The sequence below is a fragment of the Melanerpes formicivorus genome, unplaced genomic scaffold (genome assembly GCF_026170545.1).
Source record: "Melanerpes formicivorus ecotype bairdi unplaced genomic scaffold, bMelFor1.0.p_v2 SCAF_373, whole genome shotgun sequence".
Taxonomy (NCBI): domain Eukaryota; kingdom Metazoa; phylum Chordata; class Aves; order Piciformes; family Picidae; genus Melanerpes; species Melanerpes formicivorus.
Window position 1 is genome coordinate 105,001 of NW_027142725.1, and position 10,358 is coordinate 115,358.

Below are 10,358 nucleotides of genomic sequence, written 5' to 3' on the forward strand. Positions count from 1 at the left end.
CCCGCGGAAGCGGGGCGCGCCCCCGGCACGCCAGGACCTTAGAGCCGGGGCGGCTCGCTCGGCAGCGGGCGGGGGTACGGGCCACAAAGCCGCCCTTCTCAGGCTAGAGGTTTCATTTAGGGAGGAACCCTCGGGGACCCCACCCGGGCAGGTGAGGCCTCACGCGCGGCGCCGCTTTTAGCCCCTTTTAACTTTCGCGACGCCGCCGCCTCGCTCTCGGCTCGGCCAACCCCCGCCACACGCAGCTGCTCGCGGCCGGCACCCGCGGGTACCCGGAACCGAGGACGACACCGGCGCCTCACGCGTTTTAGGACACCTGAAAACTCACGGGGCCACGCAGCAGTCACAAAGCCGGTTGCGGTAGACCGGTCCCCGAACCCTGCCCCAGCGCCGGGGGGGAGGTGGAAAGGGGAGGATGCGGCAAGGCACGCGCCGGGCCGCTAACGCCACGGCTCCCCCCCGCTCGAGCCGCTCGGGGCTGGGGGAACGAGGACGACACCTCACACGCGACGGGAAGCGAAGTGGAAAGGAAGACCGCCCTTGCCCTGCCGGCCGGGGGCCCTTTCCGACGCGACCCGAAAGGCCTCATCGATCAACAAGGACAGAAGGAAAGGAAGCCAGCGGAGGCCCCACGGCCTCGCTCTTCTGGGACAGACACAGCCACGCGCACCCGCCACCGCCCTCGGGAACAGCCAGCAGGCACGGGGCTCGGCGTGCGGGCAACACGCCGGAGGAGCAAACGGGGCGCCCTCCAGAGATGGGGGGGGGGGCAAGCTGCACCGGGCCGCACCGGCTCACAGGGCACCTCTGCCTCCCCAAAATGTGGGCTTGCATTTTCCCTCAAGCTGCACCGAGTTACATCTCCATCACGGGGCGCCCCTCTGGAGCCAGGAGGAAGCCGTGCTGGGGCACCGGCTTGCCCTCCTCCCCCCATGCCGGGCTCCATAGCATACGAGTGGCCAGTCACCGCCGCTGGCTTTTCCCTTAGATGCCGTGCCCCCGCGGGCTGCGGCTTTGGCCATGGGGGGGAACCCCCGTGAAGAGGGTCCAGTGCTGGGAACTCTCTCTGCCCCTTACCGGGCTCTCTCTCGCCGTGCCTGGACGGGCTTGCTTGCCATTCTTGGTGGGACCGACGCCGGCACCACGTCTCCCCGGCTTTCTCTGCCCCCGTGCCCCACCGGGCAAACTTCGCTTCGGGGGTTCCACACTTCGGCAGTGGCCGGCGCCAGCCACTCGTCAACTTTTATTCTTTTCCCCGCTTTCGTTGCCGAGCCCGGGCTGGGCTCCGGCTCACGGACGAGCGAAACCCATCCAACACCGCTGAGGGTGCGCCAGCGGCCGCTCCAAACCGCCGCGCCTTTGTTCGGCCCCGCGGGTCCCCTCTCTGACCCGGGCGAAAGCCACCGAGAAGCCAGACGGACCCCTGCCCAGCCGCCTGGCGGGTGGCTTGGAGCAGCCGCTCGGCAGCGCTGCCCTGGGAGTGCTCGGCATCGCTTGTTCCCTCATATACGGAACTGGAGGGCCGTCAGCTCCGCGAGCGCACAACCAGCCGACCTCCGCCCAGCGGCAGGTCGCAGAAATCACGCCGGCTTGTACGATGACGTAGGCGGAGGCAGAGCGCAACAGCGACCCCTTGGCGACAAGCGCGATCTCCGCGGAGAGCACGTCTACTCGCCGAGGGAGAGCACGTCTACTCGCCGAGGGAGAGCACGTCTACTCGCCGAGGGAGAGCACGTCTACTCGCCCAGGGAGAGCACGTCTACTCGCCGAGGGAGAGCACGTCTACTCGCCCAGGGAGAGCACGTCTACTCGCCCAGGGAGAGCACGTCTACTCGCCCAGGGAGAGCACGTCTACTCGCCCAGGGAGAGCACGTCTACTCGCCCAGGGAGAGCACGTCTACTCGCCCAGGGAGAGCACGTCTACTCGCCCAGGGAGAGCACGTCTACTCGCCCAGGGAGAGCACGTCTACTCGCCCAGGGAGAGCACGTCTACTCGCCCAGGGAGAGCACGTCTACTCGCCGAGGGAGAGCACGTCTACTCGCCCAGGGAGAGCACGTCTACTCGCCCAGGGAGAGCACGTCTACTCGCCCAGGGAGAGCACGTCTACTCGCCCAGGGAGAGCACGTCTACTCGCCGAGGGAGAGCACGTCTACTCGCCGAGGGAGAGCACGTCTACCTCCCGCCTGAGGGAGAGCACGGGGGGGGGGGGGGACAAAGACAGGCGGCAGCAGCTTCGGTGAACGTCACCCGGGAGGCGACCGGGGCTGTCCCGGGGCAGTCCCGGGAAGCCGGCGTCCGACACAGGGAACCGTCAGCTGCCGGACCGGGGCGAATCCCCGCGGCCACGGCAGGGGTGGGGGCTCGAAGACAGCCGGCAGCCGCTTCGGTGAACGTCACCCGGGAGGAGACTGGGGCCCTCCCGGGTCCGTCCCGGGAAGACGACGTTCGGCACTAGATCCCGGCCGCGGCCGGACCGGCTCGAAGCCTCGCGGTCCCGGCAGCAGCCGGAGCCGCTCGCCGCCTCGGGCTCCCGGCCCCCTACAGATCCGGCGACTCGTTCGCGGGCGGCGGGGGGAGGCAGTGGAGGGGGTGCGGGCAGAAGCGGCAGCGGAGGCGGAGGGGGGGGGGGGGGCTCGAAGACAGCCGGCAGCCGCTTCGGTGAACGTCACCCAGGAGGCGATCGGGGCCGTCCCGGGGCCGTCCCGGGATGCCGGCTTCCGGCACGGGGTCCCGGCCGCGGCCGGACCGGCTCGTATCCCCTCGGCTCCGGCGGGGGGGGGGGGGCTCGAAGACAGCCGGCAGTCGCCTCGGTGAACGTCACCCGGCCGGCGACCGCGGCCGTTCCGGGGCCGTCCCGGGAAGCCTGCGACAGGCACGGGGTCCCAGCCGCGGCCGGACCGACTCGAAGCCCCGCGGCCCCGGCACGGGGGAGGCCCAAAGACTGGCGGCAGCCGCTTCGCTGAACGTCACCCGGCCGGCGACCGGGGCCGTCCCGGGGCCGTCCCGGGATGCCGGCTTCCGGCACGGGGTCCCGGCCGCGGCCGGAGCGGCTCGAATCCCCGCGGTCCCGGCAGCAGCCGGAGCCGCTCGCCGTTCGGGCTCCCGGCACCCTACGGATCCGGCGACTCGTTCGCCGGCGGCGGGGGGAGGCAGTGAAGGAGGTGCGGGCAGAAGCGGCAGCGGAGGCGGAGGGGGGGGGGGGGCTCGAAGACAGCCGGCAGCCGCTTCGGAGAACGTCACCCGGCCGGCGACCGCGGCCGTTCCGGGGCCGTCCCGGGAAGCCTGCGACAGGCACGGGGGTCCCGGCCTCGGCCGGACCCGCACTGGGTGCCGCCGCCTCGGGCTCTCGGGACGGTATGGATCCGCCGACTCGTTCGCCGGCGGCGGGGGGAGGCAGTGGAGGGGGTGCGGGGAGAAGCGGCAGCGGAGGCGGAGGGGGGGGGGGCTCGAAGACAGCCGGCAGCCGCTTCGGTGAACGTCACCCAGGAGGCGATTGGGGCCGTCCCGGGGCCGTCCCGGGATGCCGGCTTCCGCCACGGGGTCCCGGCCGCGGCCGGACCGGCTCGAATCCCCGCGGTCCCGGCAGCAGCCGGAGCCGCTCGCCGTTCGGGCTCCCGGCACCCTACGGATCCGGCGACTCGTTCGCGGGAGGCGGGGGGAGGCAGTGAAGGAGGTGCGGGCAGAAGCGGCCGCGGAGGCGGAGGGGGGGGGGGGGGGGGGCTCGGAGACAGCCGTCAACCGCTTCGGTGAACGTCACCCGGGAGGCGACCGGCGACCGGCCCGGGAAGCCATCGTCCGGCCCGGGATCCCGGCCGCGGCCGGACCGGCTCGAAGCCCCGCGGCCCCGGCACGGGGGAGGCCCAAAGACTGGCGGCAGCCGCTTCGCTGAACGTCACCCGGCCGGCGACCGGGGCCGTCCCGGGGCCGTCCCGGGATGCCGGCTTCCGGCACGGGGGTCCCGGCCGCGGCCGGAGCGGCTCGAAGCCCCGCGGTCCCGGCAGCAGCCGGAGCCGCTCGCCGTTCGGGCTCCCGGCACCCTACGGATCCGCCGACTCGTTCGCCGGCGGCGGGGGGAGGCAGTGGAGGGGGTGCGGGCAGAAGCGGCAGCGGAGGCGGAGGGGGGGGGGGGCTCGAAGACAGCCGGCAGCCGCTTCGGTGAACGTCACCCGGCCGGCGACCGGGGCCGTCCCGGGGCTGTCCGGGGATGCCGGCTTCCGGCACGGGGTCCCGGCCGCGGCCGGAGCGGCTCGAATCCCCGCGGTCCCGGCAGCAGCCGGAGCCGCTCGCCGTTCGGGCTCCCGGCACCCTACAGATCCGGCGACTCGTTCGCGGGCGGCGGGGGGAGGCAGTGGAGGGGGTGCGGGCAGAAGCGGCCGCGGAGGCGGAGGGGGGGGGGGGGGCTCGAAGACAGCCGTCAGCCGCTTCGGTGAACGTCACCCGGGAGGCGACCGGGACCGGCCCGGGAAGCCATCGTCCGGCCCCGGATCCCGGCCGCGGCCGGACCGGCTCGAAGCCCCGCGGCCCCGGCACGGGGGAGGCCCAAAGACTGGCGGCAGCCGCTTCGCTGAACGTCACCCGGCCGGCGACCGGGGCCGTCCCGGGGCCGTCCCGGGATGCCGGCTTCCGGCACGGGGTCCCGGCCGCGGCCGGAGCGGCTCGAATCCCCGCGGTCCCGGCAGCAGCCGGAGCCGCTCGCCGTTCGGGCTCCCGGCACCCTACGGATCCGCCGACTCGTTCGCCGGCGGCGGGGGGAGGCAGTGGAGGGGGTGCGGGCAGAAGCGGCAGCGGAGGCGGAGGGGGGGGGGCTCGAAGACAGCCGGCAGCCGCTTCGCTGAACGTCACCCGGCCGGCGACCGGGGCCGTCCCGGGGCTGTCCGGGGATGCCGGCTTCCGGCACGGGGTCCCGGCCGCGGCCGGACCGGCTCGAATCCCCGCGGGTCCCGGCAGCAGCCGGAGCCGCTCGCCGTTCGGGCTCCCGGCACCCTACAGATCCGGCGACTCGTTCGCCGGCGGCGGGGGGGAGGCAGTGGAGGGGGGTGCGGGCAGAAGCGGCAGCGGAGGCGGAGGGGGGGGGGGGGCTCGAAGACAGCCGGCAGCCGCTTCGGTGAACGTCACCCGGGAGGCGACCGGGACCGGCCCGGGAAGCCATCGTCCGGCCCGGGATCCCGGCCGCGGCCGGACCGGCTCGAATCCCCGCGGCCCCGGCACGGGGGAGGCCCAAAGACTGGCGGCAGCCGCTTCGCTGAACGTCACCCGGCCGGCGACCGGGGCCGTCCCGGGGCCGTCCCGGGATGCCGGCTTCCGGCACGGGGGTCCCGGCCGCGGCCGGAGCGGCTCGAATCCCCGCGGTCCCCGGCAGCAGCCGGAGCCGCTCGCCGTTCGGGGCTCCCGGCACCCTACGGATCCGGCGACTCGTTCGCGGGCTTCGAGGGCCCCGGGAGCAGTCGAGGGAGGCCTCCAGGCAGGTCTGGAGTGGATGGGAGGCCTTCCAAAGCAGACAAGGGAGGCTGCCAGCGGGGCCTAGGCTGGCACTGCAGCCTGTAAATGGTTGGGGGGGGGGCCTCTGGTGCGGCCTGGAGTCTCTGGGTGGCGTCCAGAGAGGTGCAAAAGATCCTCTGGTGCGGCCTGTGGTGGCGGAGAAGCCTGCAGAGCGTGCGGGGGGAGGCTTCTGGTGCGGCCTGGGGTGGGTCGGAAGCCTGCAGAGCGTGCGGGAGAGGCTTCTGGTGCGGCCTGGGGTGGCTGAGAAGCCTGCAGAGCGTGCGGGAGAGGCTTCTGCTGCGGCCTGGGGTGGCTGAGAAGCCTGCAGAGCGTGCGGGAGAGGCTTCTGCTGCGGCCTGGGGTGGCTGAGAAGCCTGCAGAGCGTGCGGGGGAGGCTTCTGTTGGGGCCTGGGGTGGGTCAGAAGCCTACAGAGCGTGCGGGGGAGGCTTCTGGTGCGGCCTGGGGTGGGTCGGAAGCCTGCAGAGCGTGCGGGAGAGGCTTCTGTTGGGGCCTGGGGTGGCTGAGAAGCCTACAGAGCGTGCGGGAGAGGCTTCTGGTGCGGCCTGGGGTGGGACGGAAGCCTGCAGAGCGTGCGGGGGAGGCTTCTGGTGCGGCCTGGGGTGGGACGGAAGCCTGCAGAGCGTGCGGGAGAGGCTTCTGCTGCGGCCTGGGGTGGCTGAGAAGCCTGCAGAGCGTGCGGGAGAGGCTTCTGCTGCGGCCTGGGGTGGCTGAGAAGCCTGCAGAGCGTGCGGGAGAGGCTTCTGCTGCGGCCTGGGGTGGCTGAGAAGCCTGCAGGGCGTGCGGGAGAGGCTTCTGCTGCGGCCTGGGGTGGGTGGGAAGCCTGCAGAGCGTGCGGGGGAGGCTTCTGCTGCGGCCTGGGGTGGCTGAGAAGCCTGCAGAGCGTGCGGGGGAGGCTTCTGGTGCGGCCTGGGGTGGCTGAGAAGCCTGAAGAGCGTGCGGGAGAGCGCACAACCAGCCGACCTCCGCCCAGCGGCAGGTCGCAGAAATCACGCCGGCTTGTACGATGACGTAGGCGGAGGCAGAGCGCAACAGCGACCCCTTGGCGACAAGCGCGATCTCCGCGGAGAGCACGTCTACTCGCCGAGGGAGAGCACGTCTACTCGCCGAGGGAGAGCACGTCTACTCGCCGAGGGAGAGCACGTCTACTCGCCCAGGGAGAGCACGTCTACTCGCCGAGGGAGAGCACGTCTACTCGCCCAGGGGAGAGCACGTCTACTCGCCCAGGGAGAGCACGTCTACTCGCCCAGGGAGAGCACGTCTACTCGCCCAGGGAGAGCACGTCTACTCGCCCAGGGAGAGCACGTCTACTCGCCCAGGGAGAGCACGTCTACTCGCCCAGGGAGAGCACGTCTACTCGCCCAGGGAGAGCACGTCTACTCGCCCAGGGAGAGCACGTCTACTCGCCCAGGGAGAGCACGTCTACTCGCCGAGGGAGAGCACGTCTACTCGCCCAGGGAGAGCACGTCTACTCGCCCAGGGAGAGCACGTCTACTCGCCCAGGGAGAGCACGTCTACTCGCCCAGGGAGAGCACGTCTACTCGCCGAGGGAGAGCACGTCTACTCGCCGAGGGAGAGCACGTCTACCTCCCGCCTGAGGGAGAGCACGGGGGGGGGGGGGGACAAAGACAGGCGGCAGCAGCTTCGGTGAACGTCACCCGGGAGGCGACCGGGGCTGTCCCGGGGCAGTCCCGGGAAGCCGGCGTCCGACACAGGGAACCGTCAGCTGCCGGACCGGGGCGAATCCCCGCGGCCACGGCAGGGGTGGGGGCTCGAAGACAGCCGGCAGCCGCTTCGGTGAACGTCACCCGGGAGGAGACTGGGGCCCTCCCGGGTCCGTCCCGGGAAGACGACGTTCGGCACTAGATCCCGGCCGCGGCCGGACCGGCTCGAAGCCTCGCGGTCCCGGCAGCAGCCGGAGCCGCTCGCCGCCTCGGGCTCCCGGCCCCCTACAGATCCGGCGACTCGTTCGCGGGCGGCGGGGGGAGGCAGTGGAGGGGGTGCGGGCAGAAGCGGCAGCGGAGGCGGAGGGGGGGGGGGGGGGCTCGAAGACAGCCGGCAGCCGCTTCGGTGAACGTCACCCAGGAGGCGATCGGGGCCGTCCCGGGGCCGTCCCGGGATGCCGGCTTCCGGCACGGGGGTCCCGGCCGCGGCCGGACCGGCTCGTATCCCCTCGGCTCCGGCGGGGGGGGGGGGGCTCGAAGACAGCCGGCAGTCGCCTCGGTGAACGTCACCCGGCCGGCGACCGCGGCCGTTCCGGGGCCGTCCCGGGAAGCCTGCGACAGGCACGGGGTCCCAGCCGCGGCCGGACCGACTCGAAGCCCCGCGGCCCCGGCACGGGGGAGGCCCAAAGACTGGCGGCAGCCGCTTCGCTGAACGTCACCCGGCCGGCGACCGGGGCCGTCCCGGGGCCGTCCCGGGATGCCGGCTTCCGGCACGGGGGTCCCGGCCGCGGCCGGAGCGGCTCGAATCCCCGCGGTCCCGGCAGCAGCCGGAGCCGCTCGCCGTTCGGGCTCCCGGCACCCTACGGATCCGGCGACTCGTTCGCCGGCGGCGGGGGGAGGCAGTGAAGGAGGTGCGGGCAGAAGCGGCAGCGGAGGCGGAGGGGGGGGGGGGGCTCGAAGACAGCCGGCAGCCGCTTCGGAGAACGTCACCCGGCCGGCGACCGCGGCCGTTCCGGGGCCGTCCCGGGAAGCCTGCGACAGGCACGGGGTCCCGGCCTCGGCCGGACCCGCACTGGGTGCCGCCGCCTCGGGCTCTCGGGACGGTATGGATCCGCCGACTCGTTCGCCGGCGGCGGGGGGAGGCAGTGGAGGGGGTGCGGGGAGAAGCGGCAGCGGAGGCGGAGGGGGGGGGGGGCTCGAAGACAGCCGGCAGCCGCTTCGGTGAACGTCACCCAGGAGGCGATTGGGGCCGTCCCGGGGCCGTCCCGGGATGCCGGCTTCCGCCACGGGGTCCCGGCCGCGGCCGGACCGGCTCGAATCCCCGCGGTCCCGGCAGCAGCCGGAGCCGCTCGCCGTTCGGGCTCCCGGCACCCTACGGATCCGGCGACTCGTTCGCGGGAGGCGGGGGGAGGCAGTGAAGGAGGTGCGGGCAGAAGCGGCCGCGGAGGCGGAGGGGGGGGGGGGGGGGGCTCGGAGACAGCCGTCAACCGCTTCGGTGAACGTCACCCGGGAGGCGACCGGCGACCGGCCCGGGAAGCCATCGTCCGGCCCGGGATCCCGGCCGCGGCCGGACCGGCTCGAAGCCCCGCGGCCCCGGCACGGGGGAGGCCCAAAGACTGGCGGCAGCCGCTTCGCTGAACGTCACCCGGCCGGCGACCGGGGCCGTCCCGGGGCCGTCCCGGGATGCCGGCTTCCGGCACGGGGTCCCGGCCGCGGCCGGAGCGGCTCGAAGCCCCGCGGTCCCGGCAGCAGCCGGAGCCGCTCGCCGTTCGGGCTCCCGGCACCCTACGGATCCGCCGACTCGTTCGCCGGCGGCGGGGGGAGGCAGTGGAGGGGGTGCGGGCAGAAGCGGCAGCGGAGGCGGAGGGGGGGGGGGGCTCGAAGACAGCCGGCAGCCGCTTCGGTGAACGTCACCCGGCCGGCGACCGGGGCCGTCCCGGGGCTGTCCGGGGATGCCGGCTTCCGGCACGGGGTCCCGGCCGCGGCCGGAGCGGCTCGAATCCCCGCGGTCCCGGCAGCAGCCGGAGCCGCTCGCCGTTCGGGCTCCCGGCACCCTACAGATCCGGCGACTCGTTCGCGGGCGGCGGGGGGAGGCAGTGGAGGGGGTGCGGGCAGAAGCGGCCGCGGAGGCGGAGGGGGGGGGGGGGGCTCGAAGACAGCCGTCAGCCGCTTCGGTGAACGTCACCCGGGAGGCGACCGGGACCGGCCCGGGAAGCCATCGTCCGGCCCCGGATCCCGGCCGCGGCCGGACCGGCTCGAAGCCCCGCGGCCCCGGCACGGGGGAGGCCCAAAGACTGGCGGCAGCCGCTTCGCTGAACGTCACCCGGCCGGCGACCGGGGCCGTCCCGGGGCCGTCCCGGGATGCCGGCTTCCGGCACGGGGTCCCGGCCGCGGCCGGAGCGGCTCGAATCCCCGCGGTCCCGGCAGCAGCCGGAGCCGCTCGCCGTTCGGGCTCCCGGCACCCTACGGATCCGCCGACTCGTTCGCCGGCGGCGGGGGGAGGCAGTGGAGGGGGTGCGGGCAGAAGCGGCAGCGGAGGCGGAGGGGGGGGGGCTCGAAGACAGCCGGCAGCCGCTTCGCTGAACGTCACCCGGCCGGCGACCGGGGCCGTCCCGGGGCTGTCCGGGGATGCCGGCTTCCGGCACGGGGTCCCGGCCGCGGCCGGACCGGCTCGAATCCCCGCGGTCCCGGCAGCAGCCGGAGCCGCTCGCCGTTCGGGCTCCCGGCACCCTACAGATCCGGCGACTCGTTCGCCGGCGGCGGGGGGAGGCAGTGGAGGGGGTGCGGGCAGAAGCGGCAGCGGAGGCGGAGGGGGGGGGGGGGCTCGAAGACAGCCGGCAGCCGCTTCGGTGAACGTCACCCGGGAGGCGACCGGGACCGGCCCGGGAAGCCATCGTCCGGCCCGGGATCCCGGCCGCGGCCGGACCGGCTCGAATCCCCGCGGCCCCGGCACGGGGGAGGCCCAAAGACTGGCGGCAGCCGCTTCGCTGAACGTCACCCGGCCGGCGACCGGGGCCGTCCCGGGGCCGTCCCGGGATGCCGGCTTCCGGCACGGGGTCCCGGCCGCGGCCGGAGCGGCTCGAATCCCCGCGGTCCCGGCAGCAGCCGGAGCCGCTCGCCGTTCGGGCTCCCGGCACCCTACGGATCCGGCGACTCGTTCGCGGGCGGCGGGGGGAGGCAGTGGAGGGGGTGCGGG